The sequence below is a fragment of the Thermobia domestica genome, chromosome 4, assembly GCF_964235325.1.
Source record: "Thermobia domestica chromosome 4, izTheDome1.hap1.1, whole genome shotgun sequence".
Taxonomy (NCBI): domain Eukaryota; kingdom Metazoa; phylum Arthropoda; class Insecta; order Zygentoma; family Lepismatidae; genus Thermobia; species Thermobia domestica.
This window is the reverse complement of record NC_137457.1, coordinates 230,002,101-230,012,120: the sequence shown is the minus strand read 5'-3', so window position 1 is coordinate 230,012,120 and position 10,020 is coordinate 230,002,101. Positions and strand designations below refer to the sequence as shown.

General features: G+C 34.9%; 1 protein-coding gene across 2 annotated transcripts in view; it reads right to left on the bottom strand.

The window, feature by feature from the left end:
• Positions 1-242: 242 nt before the first annotated feature.
• The window catches only part of LOC145683890 (uncharacterized), a 79,677-nt gene continuing 69,899 nt past the window's right edge, over positions 243-10,020 (bottom strand). Inside the window, exons 5-6 of one of the 2 annotated variants that reach the window (XM_081755534.1) lie at positions 4,274-4,525; positions 243-578 (exon numbers count right to left, since the gene is read on the bottom strand). The gene's annotated coding sequence lies outside the window, so the exon portion shown is untranslated. The remainder of the gene's footprint in view (positions 579-4,273; positions 4,526-10,020) is intronic. The other variant, XM_081755535.1, reaches the window with a different exon arrangement.

Here is a 10,020-nt window from a genome sequence, read left to right as displayed (position 1 = left end):
CACTGAGCCACCGCGCCCCCTTGAGAACGAAATTAATTCATTACTTCAAACAGTACTTAACAGACTGCCTGAGCGAAAGTACTTTCAAGTATTTACAGACTGTTGCCAAAATTTAATATTAAAGAAAGAAAAAAGTAAAATTTATTTTCATTTAACAGAAAGAACTTCTGTTGCTGACTGTGTGAACTTTCAGGTATGAACGGACTTCGTATTAAATGGTCTGCATGAAATAAACACGAGAATAAGGTTTTATAGATATATTTCAAATAAAGATTACGAGATTTGAAGTAAATAAAAATAATCAATACAATTACAGTATACAGTAAACGACCAAAGTCAATATTAGCTTTACAAATTACATATCTACGTTAAACAGAAAAGACAAGCGAACTTGGAATGTGTACAGTATGTGTCTTTAGCTTTCAATATGAGTACAATGGAAATCATTTTGAACACCACACTTTTTCTATTACTTTGAACGTTCACCTTCGTTATTCATTGCAGGTCTTGGTCTCACTATTTAACAACTCCTCTGCTTCAGTTTATTTCAGGTATATTATGTGACGCTTTTGTATCACCTACAAAAAATTAAAATAACTATTATTTGAACCAGAATAAGTAATTATAGAAAATAATTTTAACGGCATTGAATATCTGATCTACATTTGTTTCTTAGTCCTTTGATTTATATGCAGAGCCTCATAGGTCGGGGCGGCAAATTTGTCGATTTTTTGAAGACTCCTATTATGGAAATTTTAGGAACTTATTATACACGCACTTGTGAAATGATACAGGACTTTTACACTTCTACGTAAATTTCCGAATAACAAGAATCTGTCTGCCTAGAAAGATGTTTAACATTTTGCTTATGAATTTATATTCATTATTATTATTATTATTATTATTATTATTATTATTATTATTATTATTATTATTCCATTGCTGACACCACATTCTTTTATCATTATTAACTTCCCGAATTACCTAGTTTAAACGCTCATCAACCCAGCCGCAAGTTCAAGAAATTTATTAATATATCATCATTGTTACAAACTTGCATTGTTATTCTTGAGTGAGGATTTGATTATTGTAGTTCATTAGTTATTAGCTTACGGAAAGTCAACCAGGATTAATAGTTATCTCTTGGAGAATTGTAGCCAAGGAACTGTATACTTAATTTTTTACCTTTCCACTTAAACTTTGGTTACTTACCTCAGTCTCTCCAATTTTTTACACAAGTACTTATTGATATTGAGGAACAGCGGTGCCCATTTCGTACACCTTTGAGGAAAAGGGGCGTTCATGTGTGTGTGTCGTAAGATATTCAGATCCTGGGAACTCAAACAAACTTTCGGGAATACGAGCTCTCTGGCTCCTTAGGACTGACGCCTGCGATGAGGGGGCGGCATTTTTTAATGTCCTGGGACAGCAAAAATGTTAAATACCGCCCTGCTTATATGGGAATATTATTTTTGTGTTTTCTTGAAATGAGCCGGAATTTAAATGATTTGAGGTTCTTCTTCAAGTATTTATATGTCCCTTAGTTCGTATGGCGCTAAATTCGTAGTACAAAAGCAGAGGAGTGATTCCTGGCTGCCGAAAACATGAAAAAATGAATTCTAAAGGTCCTAGCTCCAAAAATTATGGGACTTACTGTAGTCGGTCAAGACTTTACTTAGGAACTAGTATGTGCTCTATCCAAAAATACACGTTTTAGAATCCTAAGGTACTCACGCAACAATTTTTATGGAGGTAGTTGGAGAGTACTTTATATCATAGGCCCGTAGTCAAACCCCCTCTATAAAAATTGTTGTAAAAGCACCTCAGGATTCTAAAACATGTATTTTTGGATAGAGCACATACTAGTTCCTAAGTGAAGTCTTGACCCGATCAAGGTAGGTGCCCTAGTTTTGGAGCTATGAACCTTTAAAATTAATTTTTTCATGATTTCGGCAGCCTATAACGTAAACGATGGGGTTTTCGCCCTATGTTTATAGGAACTTTTTTTTTGTTTGTTTTACTCTCAGGAATCACTCCTCTGCTTTTGTACAACGAATTTAGCGCCATACTGTATATATATTCAATAATTATGAAAAAAATCAAACCATTTGGCGTAACAGACCATTTGCGAGTAAGCCTCTCTAGCGCCATCTGCTAGCGACCCGCTGAACTACGTCCAGCCTAGCGGCGAGTATATGATCAGGGCGCTGCAACGCTCTGTCCCTAACAGGTGCATCAGGAGCTTTATAGACCTAGTGGCCTCATGTCTTGTTTTCACGTGACTCCCCAGTTTGCCTTACGACGCTGGATGAACGCCGAAAATTGGGAAGCACCGGCCGGAAATCGAACCCGGGACCACACGAATATGAGACCAACGCTCTAACCACTAGACTACGGTGTTCCCTTCAGTAAATATAAAGTAGTATTAAATTTATATATATAATGTAAATTAATTTTGAAAAAGTAACGGATATTTAACTAGACTTAATTCACTTCACTGAAATTCCTGTTCATTGTACAGATAATAGGAAATAATTCTTCATTCAAGTTAATCGGTCAAAAACAAATGTGGCGCAGGTAGTTAACACCGTTAATGCATTATAGGAGCATAATTTAATATTAGTCATTTATGTATATTTGTGTTATGTGCTTGACATGTTTTTTACTTTTCTCTATTTTATACCTTTCAATTACCTCACAATTATTACTTTTTTTTACTCACCATCTTTATTAGCTTATAGCGGATCATTATGCGAATAAACAACTAATAAACTGATACATTTGTATATAATAAATATATTTTACTTTAACTCTGCATGGGTGCATTATTCTTCTCTAGCATTGTTTGGGGCTCTTCACAACCGATGTTAGAACCACTGTGGCCGTCTTTTCATTGCTGATAGTTTTTGGTCGCCCGGTACGTGCCTCCTCATACACAGTGCTGTTTATTGCAATGTGGCAATCACGTACACGAAGGTGCTGTACAAAACTGGATGTCTGTCTGGGTACCGTCTGTTGTAGTCATCTACAAGGTCTCTAGAACTGTGTTCTCCGCATTAGGACCATTTCTATCTTGTATTACTCTTTCAGAGGCATCTTAGATCATATAGACAATAAGCGATTCTGTCGGTAACAATGAGTCTTTTCAAAATGTTAATGTTCATAACGTGCAAATTATACACGGCTTGACAGAAAGCATTAAACTTTTGGATTCTTGAGGTCACACTGGTGTTACTTGGTATGCAATATGCTCCTATCCTATTTGAAATTTCGAACTTGCATTTAAGACGGTGGCCTAGTCGCTATGTACCCTATAAGTTGCATCCCCCTCTATTATAATCTCCCACTAACAGTTTTCACATCTTCCTTTTAGGTTTCAAAATAAAAGGGTATCCAAAAATTTTGACTCACCTTGTATATACTTATAAAAAGTGAAAATAATAATAATTGTAAAAAGTTAAGATAATAATAATAAATTCTTATCCTCAGCTTTAGAGAAAAAGGGAGAGGATGTTGAACTTTAATGGAGCTAATGGACACAAGATACTCATAAATAAACTAGAAATAGATTGTGAGGATTGCGTAAGTGTGTAAGTATATTCCATGAAGATAATATCCTTAATATATACGTAAGAGAAAGACCCCACTAAGAGAAATCGGCAATATAGATATGTAATATATTTATTACACTGACTTAGGAATCTACTTTAGCATGCTATTGAAGATACACACTATTCCAACTTCTTTTCATATTATGTACATAATCAAGGTAGAAAATGAGACAAATTACTTTCCGTATGCATAATATGTAAAGCATTAAAATGGAAGAAAAAAGATTACAGAATTTAAGATGCATAATTCAGACAAATTTCATGCTTGGGAAATATGGAACATCATACAGCGCAATGAAACATGAATTTGATGTTTGCTTTGTAAATTATACGATCTATGACCAAGTCTCCTTTCAAATGTAAATACGTTATTTTAAAATATTAGCAACAAACAAGATTCTATACAGCTCTGAATTATTCTTTAAGCTCCCTTCTATGTCAAGTATAGTTCACGACTTTGCGTTAAGCCAGGTGCAAATTGTTGTTGATAGTATTGTCTACTGCAACCATGCTAACATTGCAATACATTCTTTCATCTATTTTTCAGTCGGAGAGAAGTAACAGAATAGTTAACATATGTTACGGATGAAAAGTCTTTACACTACGTATAACAAGTACTTTAATCATACCTAATTTTACAAACATAATACAAAGGAACATACCTTTCAAAGTCGTGGACTCTCAACTTTCTTCAACTGTGAAATGAGATCATTTAGTAATACATGGAGAGGTAGTTTACTATCGTAGCCTTTGTCGTTGCAAACACTTCATATATGCTAAGTAACTTATCATATTGAGCATAAAACAGTTCTTAGTTCTTCTTTTGTTTCATGCTTCATAACATCCCTTACTGTAATTAAATACTATCAGAGTTCTTAAGTCCAAACGCAGACACAATAACGGTTGTCACTTGTCTGCAAGAAGAATGCATATATATATATATATATATATATATATATATATATATATATATATATATATAGTATAGCACTTTACGTATCACATTTAGTACACACAAAAAATGTTTTTAAAAAAGTCTGAAATCAATCACTAGACCACTAAAAATATAATATAATATTAACCCTTTTAACTCAATGCAAATTTTAGTGACTTCAGCTCCACCTCTCACCGTGAACAACACAAGATTTAAGATATACTAGGTTTATTACTAATGAAATAGTTTCAAATGTTGGTGTTTGCGTGTCTGTAGGAAATAACAAAATACTTTTTCCAGAAAACTTCTTCTAGGAACTTCGCAAAGTTATGAAGTGCTTATCACTTGAGCAAAATTCTAAGAAATATATCAAAAATATCTTATTTGAATTACAGTTCTTTTCACAGCGAGATAAAAAGAGAATGAATACGAATGACTGTTAACTACAAGTTATCTACTATTTTAAGGCCCATGATCTTAACACCAGGGTTTGCAAAAACATGGTTTTTATTCAAAAAAAACAACCGGTTTTTTGGTTTAAACCGGGTTTCTTTGGTTTAAATCAGGTTTTTTTGGTTTAAATAATTTGCTCTATGTATTTATATCACATATGGAGAGAAATAAGTTGTTTCGCCTTGGTGTTATGCAACAACCGGGTTATGCTGGAAAAAATCACATAAGCTTAAAATGGAATCCAAACCGCTTCTCGGCTTACATTCGAGAGAAAGTGTCCTCCATTTAAACTCGAAACCGGGGCTAATTGGCCACAAATGCGATATGTCTGCTGACCATTCACGAAGGACTCCTGATAAAAATATGTTGTACTGATCTTTACACAATTGTTAATATAATTGTCAAAGAGTAATTTCAGAAGGACAAAAAGATAAACAGTTGCACAAGTGAAACCATTATACAGAATTACATATAGACAATTTCAAAATACTGCAGAGTACAGAAGAACTAATTTGGTCCAAGTTAGTTCACTACGACTTTTATTAGTCCAAGTTAAAGAAATACAACGACTTCATTTGCATATCACTAAGAAAAGTTAATAAAGATACGAATTATTTGAGTCTACTTTGGCTCTAACCCATTTATACATACTTCTGATTTCAATAAATGCGTTTCGTGGGTTTCGTATGACTCCCCTCCAAGAAAAAGTACGGCATTTCGATGTATTTTATCAATAGTAAACATTATTAAAACGAAACAATATGTAGAATTTTTCTTTGATTGCAATAATAATAATAATAATAATAATAATAATAATAATAATAATAATAATAATAATAATAATAATAATAATAATAAACTATAAACAAATCATGAAAGAAATATTCATAAAATAAAAAAGTTGCTTTTGTAGTATAATCTCTTTAATAACCATTGGGGAATTTGGGTCTGAATATAATACGAATAATATACGGGAGTGAAACGTGATAACCCACAAATATGTGTTCATCAAGATTTTACGAACACTTACACTTGTACAAACATTTTTCGTTTTTTGGTTTAAACCAGTTGGTTTTTGAAAAACCCTACTGGTTTAAACCAGCCAGCCCTGCTTAACGCAATGAGGATTCTTAGCATTCTTCAACGTTCACTTGTTTAGCAATATGTTTACGATCTTGTATATATGTTTACTTGTCCTTTTTCAACATCGAGAATAGTATAGAGTGTAAATCCCAATCACTCGAGTTCCGTAAACAACACGGCCTGTGTCCCTCTCAGCAAAGGCAAAATGTTTACCATTCAACCATATGCGAGATCACGCCTATGATATTATTTGCATTATATTCATTGACGAGTTATGTATTCTGGACTTATCCAAAATCCCATGCAATTAAAAGAAATCTGAAGTACGCACAAAATATAACATCAATTTAATTGAGCAAACATAATAATTACTATGAACATAAAAAAAATAATTACTCTGAACGTAAAAAAATATTGTTATAAAGCAATTTTTGTATATGGAGAAGAGGGAGAGAGAGAGAGAGAAAGAGGGGGATCCTCGCTTCTCGTATGTCCACAAGAGGAGTTCTTATTGTCAACACGAAACTTTTCAATGAATATTACCTAGTATTTATGCAATTTTGAAGTGGTCAGTACTCATTTTCCAGGACCTTTGAGAAAGAATGGTGGAATTTCATGATGCGGCTATACAGAAGTAATGACATCTAGGTAGTTGAATAATACACCGTTCTGTTTGGCAACTCGAATAATTTATTCAGTGCAAAAATAAATGCAATGCTACCTGAATTCCCTACTATGAGAATAAATATACTAATGCGTTTGCATGCCAGTATATATATCTATGTTTGCACCATTTGCAGCATGACACACGTTTGGTTTTCACACCAGATTCTGTCGAGCATGTCTGTCATAACATTGTCAAATGCCTCGTTGATCCTTGCTTTCAGGTGGTTCAGATTATATCGATTTTAACACAGTATATACTGTCTTGATTAAACTCTCTCTTCCCCCCTCCCCCCCCACACACAAATCAATGGTGTGAGATTGGGGCTTCTTGAGGGCAAGGAATGGGTACTTGGTGACCGATCCATTGATCTTCAAAACGAAAAACCACGGCTCGTGAAATATCATCAGCAAAAGTGAGAGGATGCTCCATCGTGCTGGAAAATAATTTTAAAGGTAGTGTTTACAAGGTCTCGATTTGTGGGAAGAAAAACAAACAATTCCAATATGTCCAGGTACAAATTTACGGCTATGGTTTGCTCGATGAATAAAAAGGGCCAATGATTTTATTCTTCGTCAGATCACACTAGATGGTGAGTCAGATCTTGGGTGAGTCTCTAATGTGTTCGTGTATGACATATTGTTGTTCAGATCCTCACATGCGTCAGTTCTACCTATTAACACACCAGTTGATATAGAAGATAGCTTCATCAGTGAAAAGAATATGAGATAAAAACTGATCATCAGCAACAATTTTCTGAAGCATGTTTACAGCAAACGCACGTCTTAGCGGTTTGTTTCTAGTTTCACTTCCATCCAGAGCTAGTTTTTGTACCTACGCAACAGTAACCTCTTGCGTATCACATAATAAATTGACGTGAGCAGAAGAATTAACTGGGTACTGTGGCGTGCAATTTACTTCTGTGGACTACAGTCTCATTCTTTTTATAGTTTCCTTTGACCTACAGTCTGTCGGTGGAATGTTGTTTCGCCACACTAGTTTCCTCGAATTGTTTGCAGCAACTCGTATGTTGTTTGCATGTGGTGGTGGTTTCTGACACCAGCGTCTAAACTGTCTTTGGACTGTAATTACTTGTGTTCCGCTATTCGTAACACACACGCGATTTTTCCTACACGATTGTCATTGTTCTAATTGTTCTAGTTCACGAACACACTTCCCTATACTAAACGCCATGTAGCATCACGCTAAGTTGCTACTTAGTTCACTAATGATAACGAATAAGCAATACCAGGGTTGCTACAAAATTTTTAAAATCATTTTCCATGACTTCCGAGCTGTTTTGTACTTATTTTCCATGACCGCTAGATGAAAAATTAAAATACATTTTTTTTTTTTTTTTTTTTTTTTTTTTACGGCCTCCACCATCCCCATAGCCGCCCAACGCATACCGGTACCTTATTTATTTCCTTTCTTTAGTACACTTTACAAAATATATTTACATGCATATAACATTTGGATATAATATGTTTTGTGTGAGAGAAAGAAAACGATCAATATGCACTCTAAATGATTCGTTAAGTATGTGTTTTAACATTCGTTTTGAGAATAACAATGATTCACTTTTCTGGATACAGTAAGTTTTGTGTGAGAGCAAGAAAAATTCTTGTCTTGAATGCTCACTATGAAGCCTAAATGATTCGTTAAGTATCTGTTTAACATGCGTTTTAAAAATAATAATAATTCACTTTCCTGGATACAATAAGTTTTGTGTGAGAGCAAGAAAAATTCTTGTCTTGAATGCTCACTATGGAGTCTAAATGATCTGTTATGAATAACAGTGGTTCACTTTTACCCTTCGTTCTCCAACCGTCGGATTTTCTCTGCAACTGCTTCCTCTTCTATCTGGGCTTTCATCCTAATGACCTTTCTCCCTTCTTGCAGTTTCTGTAGTTCCTTTGCAATCCTAATTTTGTCATTTTTCTCTTTCTTCTCCTCTGTCTTCTGCTTTCGTGCCTCTTCCAAAAGACCTTCATACTTCTGTCTCGCTGCTCGAATAGATCCCAACATTTTACTTGTAATGGTTACATGTTCTCTGCCACCGTGAAACTGAATGGCCTCATAAACAGTTCTCTGTGCTATGATGCTGAACTCACTCTGATTCTCAACCATGAAGTCTTTGTTGATTAAAAATCTAGACTCCACAGATGCATTACGATGCGAAACAATCAACACTAACTTTACAACTTGCCACAGTTCAGCATACTTTTTATCCTGAAGAATACGTACATAGAAATCATCTAATCGCTGTGTTTTTTTAGCATGTTCTTCGAATATGTTCTTCAAAGACTCGTTTGCCTCAAAACATAGTTGAAAATATTGATGCTCTGCCTTCTCTGCAACACTTCCATTTATTCTGTTTAAACTGAAGAGTCTCTTAAGGAGAACATTTGCTCTAGATTTCCCTACCTCAGGCTCGTTCATTATAATTGCTGGATCAAAACAAGACATTCGTCTCCCTTCTGGATATTGAAGGGGGCATCTCTCTTTCAACTTATCCACCATTTTCATGAAAAATGTCCTGCACTCAAAGCATCAGCTGCTTGACAGTAGTAGCTTCTTCCATTACTCTTGATTTGACAATTCGAGCCATGAGGAGCCTCAACAGATGCAAAAACTCTCCATACAAATATGGAGACAGTGGATCCGAAGTCTGGAATCTTCTCAAAAAGCCTTGGCAATCACATGAGATGTTATTAAAGAAACTCGATTTACATTTCAGAAAGGGGTCTCGCATGTGCTGAGTAACCCTTTTGTATGGCTTAGAATTTAATGGTTTTGTTTTATAAATGTACTTTCTTACATCCTCAAGAATTTGCAATGCCCTTTCAGTGCATTTTTCATTTTCCACCCATCTTGTTGCGCAATACTTCATAGGGAACATTGAACTACCTGTAACTGCTGTATATTCCCCACGTCTTGCTGGTGAGTTATTAAAAATATAGTAAGAAATAAGTTCACCTCCCAACCAAGTCCTCGAATTCCAATACCAATACACCCATGAACGACATGTAACCCACAAACGCCAATATCAAATAGCTGCTTTCCATGTGGATCTTCTGCAAACATGTCCTCTTTCAGTTTCTTCAAGAAACTCAAGTTCGCATTAGGTCCGTCCATGGATACTTGCAACACACTTCTTCTTGGTAGATCTGCTATGCCATGGGTACAGGCTCCCAGAATGTCACTTGCTGTGGTTCCATTCAAAAATATGCTGTTTAAGTACTGTGTATAAAAAGGTTCCTGTTAGTGTCGAA